The sequence below is a fragment of the Pseudophryne corroboree genome, chromosome 8, assembly GCF_028390025.1.
Source record: "Pseudophryne corroboree isolate aPseCor3 chromosome 8, aPseCor3.hap2, whole genome shotgun sequence".
NCBI lineage: Eukaryota > Metazoa > Chordata > Amphibia > Anura > Myobatrachidae > Pseudophryne > Pseudophryne corroboree.
In genome coordinates, this window is record NC_086451.1 from 457,034,030 (window position 1) to 457,054,897 (window position 20,868).

The following is a 20,868-nucleotide window of genomic DNA, read 5'->3' on the forward strand; positions in this document are numbered from 1 at the left end:
CGTCGGAACCAGCTGTGATTTTGGAATATTCAGAAACCAACCGTGCTGGTGCAGCACCTCCTGAGATAGTGCTACTCCTACCAACAACTGTTCCTTGGACCTCGCTTTTATTAGGAGATCGTCCAAGTACGGGATAATTAAAACTCCCTTTTTTCGAAGGAGTATCATCATTTCCGCCATTACCTTGGTAAACACCCTCGGTGCCGTGGACCGTCCAAATGGCAACGTCTGGAATTGGTAATGGCAATCCTGTACCACAAATCGGAGGTACTCCTGGTGAGGATGGTAAATGGGGACATGCAGGTAAGCATCCTTGATGTCCAGGGATACTATGTAATCCCCCTCGTCCAGACTTGCAATAACCGCCCTGAGCGATTCCATCTTGAACTTGAATTTTTTTATGTATGTGTTCAAGGATTTCAAATTTAAAATTGGTCTCACCGAACCGTCCGGTTTCGGTACCACAAATAGTGTGGAATAGTAACCCCGGCCTTGTTGAAGTAGGGGCACCTTGATTATCACCTGCTGGGAATATAGCTTGTGAATTGCCGCTAGCACCGCCTCCCTGTCTGAGGGAGCAATCGGCAAGGCAGATTTTAGGAACCGGTGGGGTGGAGACGCCTCGAATTCCAGTTTGTACCCCTGAAATACTATTTGAAGGATTCAGGGATCCACCTGTGAGCGAGCCCACTGATCGCAGAAATTTTTGAGGCGGCCTCCCACCGCACCTGGCTCCGCCTGGGGAGCCCCACCGTCATGCGGCGGACTTGGAAGAAGAAGCGGGGGAGGACTTTTGCTCCTGGAAACCGGCTGTTTGTTGCAGCTTTTTTCCCCTACCTCTGCCTCTGGACAGAAAAGACCCGCCTTTTCCACGCCTGTTTTTCTGGGTCCGAAAGGACTGAACCTGATAAAACGGCGCCTTCTTAGGCTGTGAGGGAACATAGGGTAAAAATGCTGACTTCCCAGATGTTGCTGTGGAAACTAGGTCCGAGAGACCATCCCCAAATAACTCCTCACCCTTGTAAGGCAAAACTTCCATGTGACTTTTTGAATCTGCATCCCCTGTCCACTGCCGAGTCCATAAGCCTCTCCTAGCAGAAATGGACAATGCACTTACTTTAGATGCCAGCCGGCAGATCTCCCTCTGTGCATCTCTCACGTATAAGACGGAGTCTTTGATATGCTCTATGGTTAGCAGAATAGTGTCTCTGTCTAGTGTGTCAATATTTTCTGACAGATTATCTGACCACGCAGCGGCAGCACTGCACATCCATGCTGACGCAATAGCTGGTCTAAGTATAATGCCTGAGTGTGTGTATACAGACTTCAGGATCGCCTCCTGCTTTCTATCAGCAGATTCCTTGAGGGCGGCCGTATCCGGAGATGGTAGTGCCACCTTTTTAGACAAACGTGTGAGCGCTTTATCCACCCTAGGAGGTGTTTCCCAACGTGACCTATCCTCTGGCGGGAAAGGGAACGCCATCAGTAACTTCTTAGGAATTACCATTTTTTTATCAGGGAAAGCCCACGCTTCTTCACACACTTCATTTAATTCTTCTGATGGGGGAAAAACTACGGGTAGTTTTTTCTCCCCAAACATAATACCCTTTTTAGTGGTACCTGGATTTATATCAGAAATGTGTAACACCTCTTTCATTGCCTCAATCATGCAGCGAATGGCCTTAGTGGACATTAGGCTAGACTCATCGTCGTCGACACTGGTGTCAGTATCCGTGTCGACATCTGCGTCTGCCATCTGAGGTAGCGGGCGTTTTAGAGCCCCTGATGACCTTTGAGACGCCTGGACAGGCACGAGCTGAGTAGTCGGCTGTCCCACATTTGGCATGTCGTCAAATTTTTTATGTAAGGAGTCTATACGTGCACTCAATTCTTTCCATAAGCCCATCCACTCAGGTGTCTGCCCCGCAGGGGGTGACATCCCTTCTATAGGCATCTGCTCCGCCTCCACATCATTATCCTCATCAAACATGTCGACACTGCCGTACCGACACACCGCACACACACAGGGAATGCTCTAACAGAGGACAGGACCCACAAAAGCCCTTTGGGGGGACAGAGTGAGAGTATGCCAGCACACACCAGAGCGCTATATAATGCAGGGACTAACTGAATTATGTCCCCTATAGCTGCTTTTATCTATATATATATATATATACTGCGCCTAAATTTAGTGCCCCCCCTCTCTTTTTTACCCTTTTCTGTAGTGTAGACTGCAGGGGAGAGCCAGGGAGCTTCCTTCCAGCGGAGCTGTGAGGGAGAAATGGCACCAGTGTGCTGAGGGAGATAGCTCCGCCCCTTTTCCGCGGACTATTCTCCCGCTTTTTTCTGGATTCTGGCAGGGGTATTTACCACATATATAGCCTCTGGGGCTATATATTATGGTATTTTTGCCAGCCAAGGTGTTTTTATTGCTGCTCAGGGCGCCACCCCAAGCGCCCTGCACCCTCAGTGACCGGAGTGTGAAGTGTGTATGAGGAGCAATGGCGCACAGCTGCAGTGCTGTGCGCTACCTTGGTGAAGACTGATGTCTTCTGCCGCCGATTTTCCGGACCTCTTCTTGCTTCTGGCTCTGTAAGGGGGACGGCGGTGCGGCTCCGGGATCGAACACCAAGAACGTGCCTGCGGTCGATCCCTCTGGAGCTAATGGTGTTCAGTAGCCTAAGAAGCCCAAGCTGGCTGCAAGTAGGCAGGTTCGCTTCTTCTCCCCTTAGTCCCTCGCTGCAGTGAGCCTGTTGCCAGCAGTTCTCACTGAAAATAAAAAATCTAATTCTATACTTTCTTTCTAGAAGCTCAGGAAAGCCCCTAGTGTGCATCCAACCTCGGCCGGGCACAAAATCTAACTAACTGAGGCTTGGAGGAGGGTCATAGTGGAAGGAGCCAGTGCACACCAGGTGACCTAAAGCTTTCTTTAGTTGTGCCCAGTCTCCTGGGGAGCCGCTATTCCCCATGGTCCTTTCGGAGTTCCCAGCATCCACTAGGACGTCAGAGAAATGACCAGTATAACTGATAGGGATGTATGATGAGGTGTAATATAAATGTGATACAGGTATATAGATACAGTGTATATAGTGAGTGGTGTCACCTCTCTTCTCCAGATCCTCTCTCCCATTGTTACACCACTGAGTACAGGACAGTATAATGTAATGAGACACATGAGGAAATGACCAGTATAACTGATAGGGATGTATGATGAGGTGTAATATAAATGTGATACATGTATATAGATACAGTGTATATAATGTGTGGTGTCACCTCTCTTCTCCTCTCTCCCATTGTTACACCACTGAGTACAGGACAGTATAACGTAATGAGACACATGAGGAAATGACCAGTATAACTGATAGGGATGTATATGAGGTGTAATATAAATGTGATACAGGTATATAGATACAGTGTATATAATGTGTGGTGTCACCTCTCTTCTCCTCTCTCCCATTGTTACACCACTGAGTACAGGACAGTATAATGTAATGAGACACATGAGGAAATGACCAGTATAACTGATAGGGATGTATGATGAGGTGTAATATAAATGTGATACAGGTATATAGATACAGTGTATATAATATGTGGTGTCACCTCTCTTCTCCAGATCCTCTCTCCCATTGTTACACCACTGAGTACAGGACAGTATAATGTAATGAGACACATGAGGAAATGACCAGTATAACTGATAGGGATGTATGATGAGGTGTAATATAAATGTGATACAGGTATATAGATACAGTGTATATAATGTGTGGTGTCACCTCTCTTCTCCAGATCCTCTCTCCCATTGTTACACCACTGAGTACAGGACAGTATAATATAATGAGACACATGAGGAAATGATCAGTATAACTGATAGGGATGTATGATGAGGTGTAATATAAATGTGATACAGGTATATAGATAGATACAGTGTATATAATGTGTGGTGTCACCTCTCTTCTCCTCTCTCCCATTGTTACACCACTGAGTACAGGACAGTATAATGTAATGAGACACATGAGGAAATGACCAGTATAACTGATAGGGGTGTATGATGAGGTGTAATATAAATGTGATACAGGTATATAGATACAGTGTATATAATGTGTGGTGTCACCTCTCTTCTCCAGATCCTCTCTCCCATTGTTACACCACTGAGTACAGAACAGTATAATGTAATGAGACACATGAGGAAATTACCAGTATAACTGATAGGGATGTATGATGAGGTGTAATATAAATGTGATACAGGTATATAGATACAGTGTATATAATGTGTGGTGTCACCTCTCTTCTCCTCTCTCCCATTGTTACACCACTGAGTACAGGACAGTATAATGTAATGAGACACATGAGGAAATGACCAGTATAACTGATAGGGATGTATGATGAGGTGTAACATAAATGTGATACAGGTATATAGATACAGTGTATATAATGTGTGGTGTCACCTCTCTTCTCCTCTCTCCCATTGTTACACCACTGAGTACAGGACAGTATAATGTAATGAGACACATGAGGAAATGACCAGTATAACTGAGAGGGATGTATGATGAGGTGTAATATAAATGTGATACAGGTATATAGATACAGTGTATATAATGTGTGGTGTCACCTCTCTTCTCCAGATCCTCTCTCCCATTGTTACACCACTGAGTACAGGACAGTATAATGTAATGAGACACATGAGGAAATGATCAGTATAACTGATAGGGATGTATGATGAGGTGTAATATAAATGTGATACAGGTATATATCAGGATTTTGGTACTTACCGATAAATCCCTTTCTCCGATTCCACAGGGGCCACTGGAGTGTAGTTACAATAGGGGAGATAGTAGGTGGTATTGGTAGCTGGCACTTTAAAAATTCTCACACTGTGGCTAGCTCCTCCCCTACTATCTCCCCTCCAAGCCAGTCTACGTTAAACTGTGCCCGAGGAGAGCTGTAATAAACAAACCGTAAGGTAGAGGAGGTTAACGACGCCCTGTAAACCAGGCGAACACAAACTAAACCTGGAACAGAACCTGACAAAAAACCAGGCTAGCCTGAACCCAACAAGCAGTCATATGGTGATCTGCAATCGTTAATCAAACAAAAATCAGGAGAAACAGCGCTGGGCGGGCGTCCAGTGGCCCCTGTGGAATCGGAGAAAGGGATTTATCGGTAAGTACCAAAATCCTGATTTCTCCTTCATCCACTAGGGGCCACTGGAGTGTAGTTACAATGGGGACGTCCCAGAGCTCCCAAAAAACGGGTGGGAAAGCGCTGAGAGTCCTGTAAAAACTGCTCGGCCAAACAGTGATGCAGAGGCCGTAAAAGTGTCAAACTTGTAGAATTTGACAAAACGAATGTCGGTTTGACCAAGTAGCCGCCCGACAAAATATTCATGGAGACCCCGCGGGCGGCTGCCCACGAAGGTCTTACAATGCGCGTAAAGCGCGCTGAATTGGAAAACGGAGGTTCCCTAGTAACCGCCAAGAAGACTGTCTGATGATCAGATGTATCCAACTGTCCAGCATATGCTGGGGCCCCGGCTATTTAGTACGGGAGCATCGTCCAGAGCAAAGAAGAAAAAACACTTCATCGAATAGCCTGAGACCTCTGTAGAGAGAGTTGACGAGCCCTGACAACATTCAGAGAGGATTGAAAACCACTAGTGTCAGATTTATATGAAAAATGGACCTCCCCTCTGGAAGAAACGACCGCTGAGGCCGAAGCCGAGCCCGGGGAGTTGCCAATAGAGTACTCCCTGAAGAAGAGGCCGAACTTACGGCCGCTAGGCTAATCTCATTTGGAAGAAAAGCGAAAAAGGCAGAGACCTAAAATTCCGGTCAGTGTGGTTTGAAGCGCAGCGGAGCAAAAAACCTCCCAGAGAAACCAAAGATGAATGGTAACTGGAAGAAGGGGGAAAAACCCCCTTTTATCTTCATTATGTTCCATAAAGTTTTCCCAAAGTGGCAAAAGCGAGAAGAGGTAATAGACTTCTGAAATCGGAGCCCAGTAGGCCTAACCGAACTAGGGAACTCCTCCCTTCTGAGGTCTCGTGAACAGTCACACGGGTAACCGAAACCAGTGTAAAATTGAACAAGGAGAAAAAAAAGGAGCCTGTTGAAGTAGACAGTCCCGTCGAGGTAGGAGCCAAGGCTCCTCTACTGACAACAGGCGTATCTGTATCTTCAAGTCATGCGTGGCCCAACCAGCGCCACCGAGAGGACTAGCACGCATAATCCCCTCCTGTGTTACTGAACATGAAGTAGAAATAGAAAAGGAGGCAGGATAGAATAACCAGAAAACTCCCCGGAGCCCTGAGGGCCTCCACGGCTACTGCCGTCCGAGAGTAATAAAGGGTTAAAGAGTCAGTCAGAACGCCCTGAGGTCGATCCGAAATCTCCGCCCACAGCGGACCAGCTGACAAAACTCCGGGGCATGTTCCCTCACCCAGGAGTCTGACCTGGTGGCTTGATCTGGAAACAAGATTGTTGTCCCCCGTTCCGAGAGGGATGGAGGCGACCACTCATTACGTCGCAACTTGACTGAAGAAATAGAGTCTCTGGTGCCGAGGAATGAAAAAACCTCTGACGGACCGTGTTGAGAAACGTCTATGCGGAGCATAAATTGGATCTGTGTCGAATCAGAAGCTCGTGGATCCTCCGGATATTCAGAAGCCACCTAATGTACAGAGTGGGATAGTAGCAGTAAATTGTCCCATTAGGGAACCAACGTCACCCACTGCCCTTGAAAAAGAGTTATTCTGTTATCTTCCTAAACTCTGTGGGAGCGGAAGAGAGAAGAGTAAAGGACTTACAGTGAAAATGAGAATCCTGTTAAGGGGGAATCCGAGAAAAGCCTGTCCAACGGAAATCAGTAAACAGGCATCTCTGAAGACAAGGGACACGTAAAACTCCCTTTCTTGTTTAAACTAGCAATCACAGACTAAAAGGATTGTAAGGCCAGAATAGGCCTGTCCGAGCCACTTGGCTTCGGAACGTGAAAAGAAAACAAAGGCCTGAGAACTGTCCTAATTCAAATGATATGTGTAAAACAGGGATCAACACCCTTTGCGGTTAGAAACCTATGGAGCGCAGCCTGCAGTATGACTCTCTTGTCATCGTAAATCAGCCGACCCATGCCGAGGGACTCCTGAGACGGTTGTAACCGCCCAAGCCTTCTCCCATCGACCTGCGCCTACCCTGGGACCCTGCAGGTGTAATGGGTGTATAGGATGACATAAAATCAGACTGGACTGAGGATGTTGAACCTCTGCTTCAGCCTTTTTACCCTGAGAACCCCTGGCGACGAAGATATCACCCGTGTGGAGTCAAAAACCTGAAAGGGCACGAAACAATCTAAAGGGAAGACCAGTAAAGGTCTGTCTTGGAGCTGGGGCAGTAGTAGGAGAAATCAAAGTGGACCTACCTCCATTGGTTCAAGAAATCCTGCAGAAAGTTCCTTCCCCAGAACCATCTGCCCCGTAGGATTTCATGTTTACTTGTCACTGTCGCAGCCCCAGAGGTCGTCGGGTTAAGACAGCCCAAGCGAAGATGCAGGGTCCGAGTCTGTAGACATGGAGACCTCCAAGGAACATAAAGCAGAATCGTGATTCTGACCTGTATCAAAGTATCAATTGATCCTGATGCGAAGCATCCTGTAACCTAGAGGACAATTGTTCCCCAACCTACCTGCTCCGGATACGGTAGAACCATGCTGCCGCATATGTCGATGGATCCCTGAGCAAGGTTGCCTCAGGAAAACGGCGGCTTGATGGACCGGCGATACACCGAGGTGTATACCCTAGAGAGGTTCTGATACCATCTCCTGCCATCTGCGGGGAAAAGATAGGAAAACAAACCCTGTTTGATACCTGATATTGTGTATTCGGGTGTCTGTCGGCCGCCTACCGGAGCCTGCCCAGCTCATCCGAAACTGAACCAGTCGCTGTCATTTTCGTCAATGGCGTGGAACCCTGATGGACTTGACGTGTCCTCCTCCTTTACCTGCAGTATCAGATGAACTGCTGTATTATGTACCTGTATATTCTGAGACACTGGTTCAGATCCACAGAAAACAGACATCAGTAATGCATGGAATGTTAGCAAAGTTTCTTTTTGGAAAGGTGTGTTTGGTCCCGCTGTGATTTGATCCTGTGACCTTGGAAACCAAAGTCCAAGGGCTTACCTGATGAGCTATTGTCTGGTTAATAGTGACATTACCTGCATCATTGATCAAACAGGGGTGTGCAGGTGCGTGGAGGGCGAAGCAGATGGCTCCGCCGCATACTTCACACCTAAGAGGGAATTCTTCGACTATCCCAGGAGAGACAAACGAAAGGAGAAAAGGTGGGTTAAATAAACAGAGCCCTACGTAAGGTCTGCACTATAATGTGTAGTGACCGATACGATTAAAATAAACTTTCTGGAGCAGCGGAGACCTGAACCAGCAACGCTGCGCTGTGGGACAGGAGTCTTAGCCCTAGGCTATAGGAGTTCTCCTTAAAGTTTTGTTTGGATTCAAACCCCTGTTCAGATACCCGCTACTAGCGTACTGAGCCGCAGCGCTATTTGTCTGATGCCTTACACGCATTCCACAATTACAAATAGCATTAGTAACTAGTGACAACAAGGAATAATAAAGGGAAGGCAACACCCCGCCCTGTATTTAGTGTACCGCTAATTAAGGTGCACCAGATGTTTCTCTGAGGTTCCGCTGGCTTTTCAAAATGGTGACCAGCCTGTGAGAAAGATGGGGGAAAATGTTATGTGCAAGATGTTGTTATTAGAAAACATTGCGGAAGTAGCCTACAGCACCTGGTATTCCCAGGCGGTCTCCCATCCAAGTACTAACCGGGCCTGACCCTGCTTAGTTTCCGAGATCAGACGAGATCGGGCGTGTTCAGGGTGGTGTGGCCGTAGGCTTTTATCCCCTATATCTGGTATTTTATGGATTTATCTATATACATACCTACACGCACTTAAATATATATATCTATATATATACATGCACAAACATAACTATATATGTATATATACACACACACCGTAGGTAAATAAATACTGCACAGTAGATCCTTTTAATTATTATTGAGCTGAGTCCCAGCTACTGTAATAGAGCAGGTTCCCTGATTTGCAAGTAGGAAAATGCTGGGTAGAGGACTCTACTGCAGGAGGAATGTATCTATATTTCAGCAGCCTGAAGTATCGAAAAGTTACAAATCCCAGAGCTGTTGCCTAGCGACGGGGAGACCTGGGAGCCCGCTGAGTAAAGCGGGTTAACTGTTAATATACCTGGGACTTTATTTGTATTTGTCTCTGAGTATGCAAGATTAGCCCACTGGGCTATAGGAGACACTGCAAATATGAAGCCAGGTCTGTGCAGGGAGGAAATGGCCGCCAGAGTGAAACTCCTCTGGGCTATGCGATAAAATCTATATAGTGGATAACTGGATTAGTGCTGAGCCACTCTGACTATATCACATTCTCCTCAGCACCATGTGCATTAAACTCACATAAATGCCTATTACACTATAACAGTGGCCGGGGAGCGGAGAATGCTGAGCCCGCTGTACAGAGCAGGAGTTAGCTCCGCCCCCCGGCTATGGCGCCTTATTGCAAAACTAAGCGGGAAGCGAGCTGTACCCTCCGCTGGGCCTGCGAGTCACCGCCGGGGAGCGCTGAGCGCTGAGCCCGCTATACAGCGCTAGTAGAGCCCTGTATCTGCTAGCCGCCGCCGGGGAGTGTTGCGCTGAACAGAGCGCGAGTCGCCGCCTGGGAGCAGGGAGCGCTGAGCTCGCTCTACAGAGCGGGACTTAGCTCCGCCCCCTCCGTACAAGGCGCCAAATTTAAACATTGCTTTGCGCTCGAGCGGGATCCCTGTGCCGGCTCTGTGAGTCGCGCTGAGTGGGTGCGGGGGGTGCGGGGAGCTGGGGGAGCAGAGGGTTATCAGAATGACACACACCCGTTTTTCAGTCAGGGTTGTATAAACACATACTCAGCCTCCCCCAATCATCCTGTCTGTTTCTCCATGAGGAGGACAGGTAAGGATACAATAAAGTACATTACAGCCCCAGAGAGCCCTTCTGGAGTGGGTTGTACAACAATAAACAGATTGCTCTAAAAACATACATAGCCACCACAAATAAAGTATACTTCACTCACCACTGTGTTCTTGGTGGATCGGCCCCGACACACGCCGCACGCAGCGGCGTCCAGCCGGAATCTTCTGTGGTGGGGTGGTCCCGACACAAGCCGCACGCAGCGGTGTCCGACCATTTTTGATACTCACCGCTGCCATGCTGCCGGAATCTTCTGCTGGATGGAGTGGCCGCGACACGCGCCGCACGCAGCGGTGTCCGCCAACTCAGGAGAGCTCAGTGTCTCCCTCAGCCGGGGCCCATCCCTAGCCGCACGCAGCTGCGATGGGACCCCGCCGGCAGCTCCCACGGTGCAGACTGGCAGTGGCAGAGCTGCCAGTCTGTGAGTGTGTGTAAGAAAAATAAAATAATAAAGAAAAAAGAAGAAAATTCTTCAGCTAAACCCAAGTGAACCAGCTACCTCGGGCACTTAACTAAGACTGGCTTGGAGGGGAGATAGTAGGGGAGGAGCTAGCCACAGTGTGAGAATTTTTAAAGTGCCAGCTACCAATACCACCTACTATCTCCCCTATTGTAACTACACTCCAGTGGCCCCTAGTGGATGAAGGAGAAAGATACAGTGTATATAATGTGTGGTGTCACCTCTCTTCTCCTCTCTCCCATTGTTACACCACTGAGTACAGGACAGTATAATGTAATGAGACACATGAGGAAATGACCAGTATAACTGATAGGGATGTATGATGAGGTGTAATATAAATGTGATACAGGTATATAGATACAGTGTATATAATGTGTGGTGTCACCTCTCTTCTCCTCTCTCCCATTGTTACACCACTGAGTACAGGACAGTATAATGTAATGAGACACATGAGGAAATGACCAGTATAACTGATAGGGGTGTATGATGAGGTGTAATATAAATGTGATACAGGTATATAGATACAGTGTATATAATGTGTGGTGTCACCTCTCTTCTCCAGATCCTCTCTCCCATTGTTACACCACTGAGTACAGGACAGTATAATGTAATGAGACACATGAGGAAATGACCAGTATAACTGATAGGGATGTATGATGAGGTGTAATATAAATGTGATACAGGTATATAGATACAGTGAATATAATGTGTGGTGTCACCTCTCTTCTCTTCTCTCCCATTGTTACACCACTGAGTACAGGACAGTATAATGTAATGAGACACATGAGGAAATGACCAGTATAACTGATAGGGATGTATGATGAGGTGTAATGTAAATGTGATACAGGTATATAGATAGATACAGTGTATATAATGTGTGGTGTCACCTCTCTTCTCTTCTCTCCTATTGTTACACCACTGAGTACAGGACAGTATAATGTAATGAGACACATGAGGAAATGACCAGTATAACTGATAGGGATGTATGATGAGGTGTAATATAAATGTGATACAGGTATATACAGTGTATATAATGTGTGGTGTCACCTCTCTTCTCCTCTCTCCCATTGTTACACCACTGAGTACAGGACAGTATAATGTAATGAGACACATGAGGAAATGACCAGTATAACTGATAGGGATGTATAATGAGGTGTAATATAAATGTGATACAGGTATATAGATACAGTGTATATAATGTGTGGTGTCACCTCTCTTCTCCAGATCCTCTCTCCCATTGTTACACCACTGAGTACAGAACAGTATAATGTAATGAGACACATGAGGAAATGACCAGTATAACTGATAGGGATGTATGATGAGGTGTAATATAAATGTGATACAGGTATATAGATACAGTGTATATAATGTGTGGTGTCCCCTCTCTTCTCCTCTCTCCCATTGTTACACCACTGAGTACAGGACAGTATAATGTAATGAGACACATGAGGAAATGACCAGTATAACTGATAGGGATGTATGATGAGGTGTAATATAAATGTGATACAGGTATATAGATACAGTGTATATAATGTGTGGTGTCACCTCTCTTCTCTTCTCTCCCATTGTTACACCACTGAGTACAGGACAGTATAATGTAATGAGACACATGAGGAAATGACCAGTATAACTGATAGGGATGTATGATGAGGTGTAATATAAATGTGATACAGGTATATAGATAGATGCAGTGTATATAATGTGTGGTGTCACCTCTCTTCTCTTCTCTCCTATTGTTACACCACTGAGTACAGGACAGTATAATGTAATGAGACACATGAGGAAATGACAGTATAACTGATAGGGATGTATGATGAGGTGTAATATAAATGTGATACAGGTATATAGATACAGTGTATATAATGTGTGGTGTCACCTCTCTTCTTCTCTCTCCCATTGTTACACCACTGAGTACAGGACAGTATAATGTAATGAGACACATGAGGAAATGACCAGTATAACTGATAGGGATGTATGATGAGGTGTAATATAAATGTGATACAGGTATATAGATACAGTGTATATAATGTGTGGTTTCACCTCTCTTCTCCAGATCCTCTCTCCCATTGTTACACCACTGAGTACAGAACAGTATAATGTAATGAGACACATGAGGAAATGACCAGTATAACTGATAGGGATGTATGATGAGGTGTAATATAAATGTGATACAGGTATATAGATACAGTGTATATAATGTGTGGTGTCACCTCTCTTCTCCTCTCTCCCATTGTTACACCACTGAGTACAGGACAGTATAATGTAATGAGACACATGAGGAAATGACCAGTATATCTGATAGGGATGTATGATGAGGTGTAATATAAATGTGATACAGGTATATAGATACAGTGTATATAATATGTGGTGTCACCTCTCTTCTCCAGATCCTCTCTCCCATTGTTACACCACTGAGTACAGGACAGTATAATGTAATGAGACACATGAGGAAATGACCAGTATAACTGATAGGGATGTATGATGAGGTGTAATATAAATGTGATACAGGTATATAGATACAGTGTATATAATGTGTGGTGTCACCTCTCTTCTCCAGATCCTCTCTCCCATTGTTACACCACTGAGTACAGGACAGTATAATATAATGAGACACATGAGGAAATGATCAGTATAACTGATAGGGATGTATGATGAGGTGTAATATAAATGTGATACAGGTATATAGATAGATACAGTGTATATAATGTGTGGTGTCACCTCTCTTCTCTTCTCTCCATTTGTTACACCACTGAGTACAGGACAGTATAATGTAATGAGACACATGAGGAAATGACCAGTATAACTGATAGGGATGTATGATGAGGTGTAATATAAATGTGATACAGGTATATAGATACAGTGTATATAATGTGTGGTGTCACCTCTCTTCTCCATATCATCTCTCCAATTGTTATACCACTGAGTACAGGACAGTATAATGTAATGAGACACATGAGGAAATGACCAGTATAACTGATAGGAATGTATGATGGGGTGTAATATAAATGTGATATAGGTATATAGATACAGTGTATATAATGTGTGGTGTCACCTCTCTTCTCCTCTCTCCCATTGTTACACCACTGAGTACAGGACAGTATAATGTAATGAGACACATGAGGAAATGACCAGTATAACTGATAGGGATGTATGATGAGGTGTAATATAAATGTGATACAGGTATATAGATACAGTGTATATAATGTGTGGTGTCATCTCTCTTCTCCAGATCCTCTCTCCCATTGTTACACCACTGAGTACAGGACAGTATAATGTAATGAGACACATGAGGAAATGACCAGTATAACTGATAGGGATGTATGATGAGGTGTAATATAAATGTGATACAGGTATATACAGTGTATATAATGTGTGGTGTCACCTCTCTTCTCCTCTCTCCCATTGTTACACCACTGAGTACAGGACAGTATAATGTAATGAGACACATGAGGAAATGACCAGTATAACTGATAGGGATGTATGAGGAGGTGTAATATAAATGTGATACAGGTATATAGATACAGTGTATATAATGTGTGGTGTCACCTCTCTTCTCCTCTCTCCCATTGTTACAGCACTGAGTACAGGACAGTATAATGTAATGAGACACATGAGGAAATGACCAGTATAACTGATAGGGATGTATGATGAGGTGTAATATAAATGTGATACAGGTATATAGATACAGTGTATATAATGTGTGGTGTCACCTCTCTTCTCCTCTCTCCCATTGTTACACCACTGAGTACAGGACAGTATAATGTAATGAGAACATGAGGAAATGACCAGTATAACTGATAGGGATGTATGATGAGGTGTAATATATATGTGATACAGGTATATAGATACAGTGTATATAATGTGTGGTGTCACCTCTCTTCTCCTCTCTCCCATTGTTACACCACTGAGTACAGGACAGTATAATGTAATGAGACACATGAGGAAATGACCAGTATAACTGATAGGGGTGTATGATGAGGTGTAATATAAATGTGATACAGGTATATAGATACAGTGTATATAATGTGTGGTGTCACCTCTCTTCTCCAGATCCTCTCTCCCATTGTTACACCACTGAGTACAGGACAGTATAATGTAATGAGACACATGAGGAAATGACCAGTATAACTGATAGGGATGTATGATGAGGTGTAATATAAATGTGATACAGGTATATAGATACAGTGTATATAATGTGTGGTGTCACCTCTCTTCTCTTCTCTCCCATTGTTACACCACTGAGTACAGGACAGTATAATGTAATGAGAACATGAGGAAATGACCAGTATAACTGATAGGGATGTTTGATGAGGTGTAATATATATGTGATACAGGTATATAGATACAGTGTATATAATGTGTGGTGTCACCTCTCTTCTCCTCTCTCCCATTGTTACACCACTGAGTACAGGACAGTATAATGTAATGAGACACATGAGGAAATGACCAGTATAACTGATAGGGATGTATGATGAGGTGTAATATAAATGTGATACAGGTATATAGATAGATACAGTGTATATAATGTGTGGTGTCACCTCTCTTCTCTTCTCTCCTATTGTTACACCACTGAGTACAGGACAGTATAATGTAATGAGACACATGAGGAAATGACCAGTATAACTGATAGGGATGTATGATGAGGTGTAATATAAATGTGATACAGGTATATAGATACAGTGTATATAATGTGTGGTGTCACTCTCTTCTCCTCTCTCCCATTGTTACAGCACTGAGTACAGGACAGTATAATGTAATGAGACACATGAGGAAATGACCAGTATAACTGATAGGGATGTACGATGAGGTGTAATATAAATGTGATACAGGTATATAGATACAGTGTATATAATGTGTGGTGTCACCTCTCTTCTCCTCTCTCCCATTGTTACACCACTGAGTACAGGACAGTATAATGTAATGAGACACATGAGGAAATGAACAGTATAACTGATAGGGGTGTATGATGAGGTGTAATATAAATGTGATACAGGTATATAGATACAGTGTATATAATGTGTGGTGTCACCTCTCTTCTCCAGATCCTCTCTCCCATTGTTACACCACTGAGTACAGGACAGTATAATGTAATGAGACACATGAGGAAATGACCAGTATAACTGATAGGGATGTATGATGAGGTGTAATATAAATGTGATACAGGTATATAGATACAGTGTATATAATGTGTGGTGTCACCTCTCTTCTCTTCTCTCCCATTGTTACACCACTGAGTACAGGACAGTATAATGTAATGAGACACATGAGGAAATGACCAGTATAACTGATAGGGATGTATGATGAGGTGTAATATAAATGTGATACAGGTATATAGATAGATACAGTGTAAATAATGTGTGGTGTCACCTCTCTTCTCTTCTCTCCTATTGTTACACCACTGAGTACAGGACAGTATAATGTAATGAGACACATGAGGAAATGACCAGTATAACTGATAGGGATGTATGATGAGGTGTAATATAAATGTGATACAGGTATATAGATACAGTGTATATAATGTGTGGTGTCACCTCTCTTCTCCTCTCTCCCATTGTTACACCACTGAGTACAGGACAGTATAATGTAATGAGACACATGAGGAAATGACCAGTATAACTGATAGGGATGTATGATGAGGTGTAATATAAATGTGATACAGGTATATAGATACAGTGTATATAATGTGTGGTGTCACCTCTCTTCTCCAGATCCTCTCTCCCATTGTTACACCACTGAGTACAGAACAGTATAATGTAATGAGACACATGAGGAAATGACCAGTATAACTGATAGGGATGTATGATGAGGTGTAATATAAATGTGATACAGGTATATAGATACAGTGTATATAATGTGTGGTGTCACCTCTCTTCTCCTCTCTCCCATTGTTACACCACTGAGTACAGGACAGTATAATGTAATGAGACACATGAGGAAATGACCAGTATATCTGATAGGGATGTATGAAGAAGTGTAATATAAATGTGATACAGGTATATAGATACAGTGTATATAGTGAGTGGTGTCACCTCTCTTCTCCAGATCCTCTCTCCCATTGTTACACCACTGAGTACAGGACAGTATAACGTAATGAGACACATGAGGAAATGACCAGTATCACTGATAGGGATGTATGATGAGGTGTAATATAAATGTGATACAGGTATATAGATACAGTGTATATAATGTGTGGTGTCACCTCTCTTCTCCTCTCTCCCATTGTTACACCACTGAGTACAGGACAGTATAATGTAATGAGACACATGAGGAAATGAACAGTATAACTGATAGGGGTGTATGATGAGGTGTAATATAAATGTGATACAGGTATATAGATACAGTGTATATAATGTGTGGTGTCACCTCTCTTCTCCAGATCCTCTCTCCCATTGTTACACCACTGAGTACAGGACAGTATAATGTAATGAGACACATGAGGAAATGACCAGTATAACTGATAGGGATGTATGATGAGGTGTAATATAAATGTGATACAGGTATATAGATACAGTGTATATAATGTGTGGTGTCACCTCTCTTCTCTTCTCTCCCATTGTTACACCACTGAGTACAGGACAGTATAATGTAATGAGACACATGAGGAAATGACCAGTATAACTGATAGGGATGTATGATGAGGTGTAATATAAATGTGATACAGGTATATAGATAGATACAGTGTAAATAATGTGTGGTGTCACCTCTCTTCTCTTCTCTCCTATTGTTACACCACTGAGTACAGGACAGTATAATGTAATGAGACACATGAGGAAATGACCAGTATAACTGATAGGGATGTATGATGAGGTGTAATATAAATGTGATACAGGTATATAGATACAGTGTATATAATGTGTGGTGTCACCTCTCTTCTCCTCTCTCCCATTGTTACACCACTGAGTACAGGACAGTATAATGTAATGAGACACATGAGGAAATGACCAGTATAACTGATAGGGATGTATGATGAGGTGTAATATAAATGTGATACAGGTATATAGATACAGTGTATATAATGTGTGGTGTCACCTCTCTTCTCCAGATCCTCTCTCCCATTGTTACACCACTGAGTACAGAACAGTATAATGTAATGAGACACATGAGGAAATGACCAGTATAACTGATAGGGATGTATGATGAGGTGTAATATAAATGTGATACAGGTATATAGATACAGTGTATATAATGTGTGGTGTCACCTCTCTTCTCCTCTCTCCCATTGTTACACCACTGAGTACAGGACAGTATAATGTAATGAGACACATGAGGAAATGACCAGTATATCTGATAGGGATGTATGAAGAAGTGTAATATAAATGTGATACAGGTATATAGATACAGTGTATATAGTGAGTGGTGTCACCTCTCTTCTCCAGATCCTCTCTCCCATTGTTACACCACTGAGTACAGGACAGTATAACGTAATGAGACACATGAGGAAATGACCAGTATCACTGATAGGGATGTATGATGAGGTGTAATATAAATGTGATACAGGTATATAGATACAGTGTATATAATGTGTGGTGTCACCTCTCTTCTCCTCTCTCCCATTGTTACACCACTGAGTACAGGACAGTATAATGTAATGAGACACATGAGGAAATGACCAGTATAACTGATAGGGATGTATGATGAGGTGTAATATAAATGTGATACAGGTATATAGATACAGTGTATATAATATGTGGTGTCACCTCTCTTTTCCAGATCCTCTCTCCCATTGTTACACCACTGAGTACAGGACAGTATAATGTAATGAGACACATGAGGAAATGACCAGTATAACTGATAGGGATGTATGATGAGGTGTAATATAAATGTGATACAGGTATATAGATACAGTGTATATAATGTGTGGTGTCACCTCTCTTCTCCAGATCCTCTCTCCTATTGTTACACCACTGAGTACAGGACAGTATAATATAATGAGACACATGAGGAAATGATCAGTATAACTGATAGGGATGTATGATGAGGTGTAATATAAATGTGATACAGGTATATAGATAGATACAGTGTATATAATGTGTGGTGTCACCTCTCTTCTCTTCATTTGTTACACCACTGAGTACAGGACAGTATAATGTAATGAGACACATGAGGAAATGACCAGTATAACTGATAGGGATGTATGATGAGGTGTAATATAAATGTGATACAGGTATATAGATACAGTGTATATAATGTGTGGTGTCACCTCTCTTCTCCTCTCTCCCATTGTTACAGCACTGAGTACAGGACAGTATAATGTAATGAGACACATGAGGAAATGACCAGTATAACTGATAGGGATGTATGATGAGGTGTAATATAAATGTGATACAGGTATATAGATACAGTGTATATAATGTGTGGTGTCACCTCTCTTCTCCAGATCATCTCTCCCATTGTTATACCACTGAGTACAGGACAGTATAATGTAATGAGACACATGAGGAAATGACCAGTATAACTGATAGGAATGTATGATGGGGTGTAATATAAATGTGATATAGGTATATAGATACAGTGTATATAATGTGTGGTGTCACCTCTCTTCTCCACTCTCCCATTGTTACACCACTGAGTACAGGACAGTATAATGTAATGAGACACATGAGGAAATGACCAGTATAACTGATAGGGATGTATGATGAGGTGTAATATAAATGTGATACAGGTATATAGATACAGTGTATATAATGTGTGGTGTCACCTCTCTTCTCCTCTCTCCCATTGTAACACCACTGAGTACAGGACAGTATAATGTAATGAGACACATGAGGAAATGACCAGTATAACTGATAGGGATGTATGATGAGGTGTAATATAAATGTGATACAGGTATATAGATACAGTGTATATAATGTGTGGTGTCACCTCTCTTCTCCTCTCTCCCATTGTTACACCACTGAGTACAGGACAGTATAATGTAATGAGAACATGAGGAAATGACCAGTATAACTGATAGGGATGTTTGATGAGGTGTAATATATATGTGATACAGGTATATAGATACAGTGTATATAATGTGTGGTGTCACCTCTCTTCTCCTCTCTCCCATTGTTACACCACTGAGTACAGGACAGTATAATGTAATGAGACACATGAGGAAATGACCAGTATAACTGATAGGGATGTATGATGAGGTGTAATATAAATGTGATACAGGTATATAGATAGATACAGTGTATATAATGTGTGGTGTCACCTCTCTTCTCTTCTCTCCTATTGTTACACCACTGAGTACAGGACAGTATAATGTAATGAGACACATGAGGAAATGACCAGTATAACTGATAGGGATGTATGATGAGGTGTAATATAAATGTGATACAGGTATATAGATACAGTGTATATAATGTGTGGTGTCACTCTCTTCTCGTCTCTCCCATTGTTACAGCACTGAGTACAGGACAGTATAATGTAATGAGACACATGAGGAAATGACCAGTATAACTGATAGGGATGTACGATGAGGTGTAATATAAATGTGATACAGGTATATAGATACAGTGTATATAATGTGTGGTGTCACCTCTCTTCTCCTCTCTCCCATTGTTACACCACTGAGTACAGGACAGTATAATGTAATGAGAACATGAGGAAATGACCAGTATAACTGATAGGGATGTATGATGAGGTGTAATATAAATGTGATACAGGTATATAGATACAGTGTATATAATGTGTGGTGTCACCTCTCTTCTCCTCTCTCCCATTGTTACACCACTGAGTACAGGACAGTATAATGTAATGAGACACATGAGGAAATGACCAGTATATCTGATAGGGATGTATGAAGAGGTGTAATATAAATGTGATACAGGTATATAGATACAGTGTATATAGTGAGTGGTGTCACCTCTCTTCTCCAGATCCTCTCTCCCATTGTTACACCACTGAGTACAGGACAGTATAACGTAATGAGACACATGAGGAAATGACCAGTATCACTGATAGGGATGTATGATGAGGTGTAATATAAATGTGATACAGGTATATAGATACAGTGTATATAATGTGTGGTGTCACCTCTCTTCTCTTCTCTCCTATTGTTACACCACTGAGTACAGGACAGTATAATGTAATGAGACACATGAGGAAATGACCAGTATAACTGATAGGGATGTATGATGAGGTGTAATATAAATGTGATACAGGTATATAGATACAGTGTATATAATGTGTGGTGTCACTCTCTTCTCCTCTCTCCCATTGTTACAGCACTGAGTACAGGACAGTATAATGTAATGAGACACATGAGGAAATGACCAGTATAACTGATAGGGATGTACGATGAGGTGTAATATAAATGTGATACAGGTATATAGATACAGTGTATATAATGTGTGGTGTCACCTCTCTTCTCCTCTCTCCCATT

The 20,868-nt window shown here is 42.8% G+C and overlaps 1 protein-coding gene and 1 non-coding gene across 10 annotated transcripts in view; both read right to left on the reverse strand.

Moving 5' to 3' along the window:
* The window catches only part of LOC134949628 (class I histocompatibility antigen, Gogo-OKO alpha chain-like), a 433,106-nt gene that overhangs the window by 130,454 nt on the left and 281,784 nt on the right, over window positions 1-20,868 (reverse strand). The window lies entirely within an intron of this gene.
* Window positions 8,787-8,905, reverse strand: LOC134950134 (5S ribosomal RNA). The gene has a single exon (XR_010183199.1). It is a non-coding gene; the product is annotated as a 5S ribosomal RNA (ribosomal RNA).